This window comes from Pleurodeles waltl, chromosome 4_2, assembly GCF_031143425.1.
Source record: "Pleurodeles waltl isolate 20211129_DDA chromosome 4_2, aPleWal1.hap1.20221129, whole genome shotgun sequence".
Taxonomy (NCBI): domain Eukaryota; kingdom Metazoa; phylum Chordata; class Amphibia; order Caudata; family Salamandridae; genus Pleurodeles; species Pleurodeles waltl.
In genome coordinates, this window is record NC_090443.1 from 62,151,223 (window position 1) to 62,157,222 (window position 6,000).

The following is a 6,000-nucleotide window of genomic DNA, read 5'->3' on the forward strand; positions in this document are numbered from 1 at the left end:
GCCTACAATGACCTTTTCAGACAAAACTCGCTCACCAGGTGCAGTATGAGGAGAGAGCGCAAATTCACTGATGATAGTAACAGTCATCTACACTTTTCATTAAAAAAAAAACACAGGCAGCAGAAGAGCAGGATTCCTTCCCAAGCATAATAGCACAATCTTACATACACACAGCTGCGCAAACACCCTTCACACACACAAGATGTTATGTTATGCTATAAAGACCTTTAAAGCACATAGCTGCCCTGGAAACGGGGCTTCCCATCGCTAACCTACTCCCAAGGTAATACAGCATAGAGCTGACACAGAAAAGACCTGTGCTGCAAACAGCGATGTCTTCAGCTGTTTACTAAAACAAAGATGGTTCTGAATATTCCATAAATGTAAAAGCAGGTTATTCCATTAAATGCAAAGCACAGGAAGCAGCTTGGCTCTACCGAATACATAGGCAGCATTTGTTCAAGTATCTAACAACACAAACATGGTACAGCAGCGGTGTTAGCTTTTTTCACTAAAAGAGCATGTGTATCAGTGCCTCACAGGCAGAGCACAGAAAGGTTCTTTTACACAGACAACATTTACAACGCGGGAAGCAGCAGTAGAAATATAGGTGGTCCACTGGGCAGAGAAACACACAGAAAAGGTAAAGCATTGGCCCTAGTTATGAAGATTTTAATCTCTCTCACTTGCACACTGAAGAGGTGCAGCACGGGCACCATTAGCGAGGGTTTCACTCACACACCAGTGAAAGCTTTGCAGTGGTTTCTTTACACAGACACAAAACGTGCACAGCACTTGCATCATCAGGAGTGCAAGCTACACTCATAGACTGAAGGTGCACAGAATCGACAGCTGTAGAGCAAGCTTCACTCAACAGAATATAGTGCCAGATGTACAAAGGTCTTTACCGGTCGCAAACGGCCCATCGATCCGTTAGCGACCTGTAAAAATGCTTTTTGGGATGTACCATCCCCATTTTGCTAGTCGGTAACCTATTATCGACTTGCAAAATGTGTTTGTGACTCGCTATTAGGAAGGGGCATGCCAAGGGCATCCCTTCCTAATTGCAACTCGCAAGGGAATGTAAGAATGTTTTGTAACCGGGAATCCGGTCGCAAAACATTCGCAGTTACCACCAACTTCAAGTTTGTGGTAACCTATTCTCAAACAGAAAGGGGTCCTACTCTGAAAAAATGAAGATAAAACTTTTCATTTTTATTTTTGAAATGCATCCCGTTTTCCTTTAAGGAAAACGGGCTGCATTTAAAAAAAAAAAAATGCATTATTTAAAAAGCAGTCACAGACATGGTGATCTGCTGACCCGAGCAGGCCACATTCCTCCAAATGGGTCACAAATTGCAGCCTGCCTGATCAATATTAATGGAGCAGGTCCCTTGCAACCTATTTGGGAATCACAAACTGGGTGGTTAACACAGTTGTACATTTTGCTTTGCGATTCACACTGTGCGATTTGCAAACGAATCTCAAATTGTGAGTCGCTAAATAAAATGTCGTACATCTGGGCCATAGAGAGCAAGGGCAGCTGTGTAAGCTTCCTGTGCACATAGAAGAGATATAACACGGGTGCTGCTCCCTGCGAGCTCTCTACAAAGTAGTCAACTATCATGTATCGCCCAGCTATTGAGGCTGAGTGGGTAGTTCAAAGCACATGCTCATGCAATAATTGGCCTCGCCGCTGCGACTGCCAACCAAGCTGCAAAAGTGATGCCAAGTTTTCTTTTTTTTTTTTTTTTTTTTTACGGTTGAGGCATTGAATGAGTACAAAGCAGGAACCTTGCCAGTTCGTTCAGCAAGAGACCATTGAATGTGGCTACGAATCGTGTTTGGGGGTGGGCAGGGCCGTGCCCTTCATTGTGTGTGAGGCAGGGTGTGACCCAGGAGGAATGCCTTCCCACAAGAAGCTACTGGGCCCGCTCTGGTGTTTGCCCAGAGATCGCTGACAGATTCCCCCTGTTCTTGTTTGGATAAGGTTAAACTAATACCGAAACCAGAGTGGCAGCTTTCGTGGCGGGATGCTTGGGTAACCGTAGAACAGGGGACAGGCCACCTCGGTTTCTAGAGCAGGCTCGGGCCTCACGGGTTAACGTCCTCCGGCACTAAGGGCACGAGCTGCGGCTCTGAGGGGACGACCCTGTGGTGTGCTGATTGGGGGTCTGGTGCCTCGACCTTCGCGAGTAATCCCCGTGTCTCCGATTCAGGTCCAGGGGGCTGAGAGGAGCCTTCCCCAGGTCTGGTAAACAACGCCTCAGACATTCTCAAACCAGGACCCTGTTCCACAGACAAGACAATGTACCCGCAGTAATTTGCCAGATGACACAATCAGGGATGTTCTATTTACTGGGAGGGGCTAACTGTCCTTCCAATTGTTTGACAAGTACTTTACCGTGGGAGAACCAGTTTCAGTCGCCCTCAATTGAGGTGACGAGATTGCCAGGAACAATACAAGGGCAGGGCAGTCCTTGGCACTGATGTGTTTCTTCTGAGCACGTTTTAAAGGGAATGGCCCAGATTTATACTCTGTTTCACTGAATTAGCGTAATTTTTTTTAACGCTAATTCAGCGCAAACCTAACTCCAAATTTATACTTAAAAAGTTTTAGAGTTAAAGTAATTTTTTGCTAGTGGGAAACTCCCTTGCATCAATGAGATGCAAGGTAGGCGTTCTCGGGCAACAAATGACTCTAAGGCCCAGGCGTCTTCTTCTTCCTCACATGCAAAAATGGTGCACAAGAGGGAGCTGGGCCTAAATAATGGCGCTAAGCTTCCTTTGCGTCATTATTTAACGCCTGGGTCAGGGGAAGCGTTAGGGGACCTGTGGGCCTATTTCCATGGTGGAACACCATGGAATAAGTCCACAGGTGCCCTCCCCATGCCCCAGGGACACCCCCACCTACACCAGAGAGACAGCGGAGGATGGGGGACCCTATCCCAGGTAAGTACAGGTAAGTAGAGGTGAGTTTTTCATTATTTTTCTAAAAGTGCCCTGGGGGGGGGCTACATAGCACTGGGTGCAAAGGCCATGCCCAGGGAACCCTTGTCCCCTGTGCTGGCCATTGGGGTGGTGGGCATGACTCCTTTCTTTTATAAGACAGGAGTCATGTGGTATGGATGGTTTTGCATCAAGAAATGACGCTAGGCTGGTTAGCGTAATCTTTTTTCACTCTAACTAGCCTAACATTAATTTTGGTGCAAAACCCCCTTCTCCCATATAGCCACCCCCCCGGTTAACATAATTTTCCATGACATTAGCCCACCCTTTGTTCCAGATTGCGCCATTCCATAAATAAGACTCCCGGGGGGCTTCTTGGAATGGCAGTAGCCGACGGCAAACTTTTTCACGCAAAAATGTGTTAGCACATTTTTGTGTGAAAAAGTATAAATATGGGCCTCTGTTTACTAAGGTTTGTGCTAAAAATAGACACAAAATCTTTTTTAACCAATTTAGGGACATATTTTGAAGGTTTTGTGTCGGCTTTCTGCCACACAAGGGGGTGCAAGGTCAGCACAAAACCTAAGTCAGATTTATCAAACCACACAAGGCCACCTTGCGTGGCCCTGCATGGCTTGATAAATCCAGATTAACACAGTGCAGGGCAAATCATTGCTTTGCACTACACTGTCCCAGAGAGGCATTCCAATGGTGAAGTGTGGGTGTTCCCATGCATCCAACCATGGATTTTGGCACATTCCCAGATTTACCAACACTGGAAAACCTGGAAATGAGTGAAAATGCTACACCTCCCCTGGGGAGTCATAACAAGGAGAAATATCTTTATTTCTCCTCTTTTTGTCCTCTCTCTATGTGTGCTTCATTCAGCAGTACACACAGAAATGGAAATGCCTCACAGGGCTGCTTTTGTGCAGCAAGGTGTCCCTTCCTGCACAAAAACAATTCTGTCTGCAAAGCAGGCACCCTTGCACCATGGCGTAAGGGTGCCTCCATTGGCACAAGGCTGCCATAAGGGCCCCAGCACAAGGAAAGGACAGGAATGTCCCATATTTTGTAAAATACGGGGCATTCCTGCCCTTTCCTTTTCATATAGCGCAGCAAGGTGGCTTGCTTCGCTGTGCTGCGTAAAATAGGGTGACAGGAATTGTAAAGCCAAAAACCAGGACATTTAACAAAAATAGAAGGACTACAATTTTACTTCAACCGAGCGCCTGGCCCAGTTCCAGGATTCTAAATCCAGGAGAGAAGAAGAATGCAAGAATTGCCAAAACGTGAACTAGTTTGGTGATAAGCTTAGCCATGGCAACTCAATCTGCCTGCCATTTGGGTGGTCCTATCACCAAGCAGTGCCGAACCTTCCTATTCTTTGTGGTCGCTGTATTGAGTGTATGCTTCAGCACTAATTCAGTCATGCGCTAGCCCTCAATGTGTCGGGTCAGCATTGACTTTTTAGGCGTGGCTGGGGTGCCACAGTCTGTTTAGACATTTAGCTGTTGCGAAATCATATTGGCAAAGGACTGAGCAAATTTGTTGTAAATTGCGATTCCATCGCCTGCTTGTCATCCCAAAAGTGATGAGTGGTTAGTTCTAATTTTTACCATTAGTTCTTGCAATCTACTTTTGTGAAAAGCTCAGTCATTGCAATTTTTTTTTATATTGTTTTTCTGAGCCACACAGAATCATACCGTTCTTTCTCACCTACCGCTCAAGATACTGCCCAACTGACCAAGTTTTACCAGGGTAAGGAAACCTGATGGTGATGTAGTTCACCCTCTTATCCATAGCACCAATAAATTGTACATGTTGTTTTCTCCTTGTTTTATGCTTTATTATGCCACCAAAAGGTCTAAACATTCTGAGAATTCATGCCACACAGTTCCTCAGTAAAAGAAAACATCTTACTCACCACCTAATTCTTCCACGCCATCTTCTTTATCATTCTTCGCCTACAATCTGAAGGTATTGTTGAGTAATGCAAGATCAGTGGCAAACATATCCTTCAAATTGCTGATCTTTGTGAATCTGAAAACCTTCACCTCTGTTACTTAACTGGCACCTGGGTACAGAGAAATTCAGATCAAACTTTGCATGAACTAACTTTGCAGCTAACTATTGGATCTTGAAAACTGATCAAGCTAATAAACCCCGAGGAATGGTAGCCTTTATTTATTGCATGCAAATGCAAAATTGGGTACTTAGCAATCAATTTGCTTTCATTTAATCACCTGCCGCTCAATTTTCTGCCTTTGTTTCCACTTCCAAAAAAGAAGATATAGGATGTGTAACCATTGATAATAATCATTCCATTGTTCGGGACAATTTCAACAGAGCATTGTATTTTAAAATAGGTCAAGACCGTTACAGAGTCCCTTTCACTCTCAAAACATATCAAAGAATGAAAACCAGTGGAAGGAAGGTGCTAAAAACAAACAAATGTTGGAGATGCTATTCTATTCATTGAGCAAGTGAACACATATCTTTGCATCCAACTCCACTGCCATCAATTCAGATGACCTAAACTGTGCTTTAGCTGCTTTTAATACGAATCCCACAAATTACTTTGACATGACATTACTCATTAGGCCCTAAGGATACATCAGAAATCTTTCTCACAAGAACAACCCTTGGTTTACACTTGAACTAAAATAGCCTGTTAACTCAAACACAGGAAAGCAGAAGGGAAATGGTGGTAAAATTACACCAATGAGGTTAAACAACTTTATACCACGGCAATAATCTCATGCAAACAACAAATTATTTTGGCCATATAAAACTACTATTCCTCCCACATTATGGCAACAATTAACACATCAAAAGAGCGCTCCAGTGTTACTGTAAAATGGTGTCCTCTCTAAAACATGATTACCAATTTGAGCCTTTACCAAGCTGCCATAATTCCTATTCACCAAGATCGAGACAAATATTACTTTGCAACACCTTCGAACAGGCTTCTGATCTGGTCATAGCACAGAGTTGGTACTTAATTCATCCCTGGATAATCTCCAGAGGCTTGTGTACTATGGTGTAGAA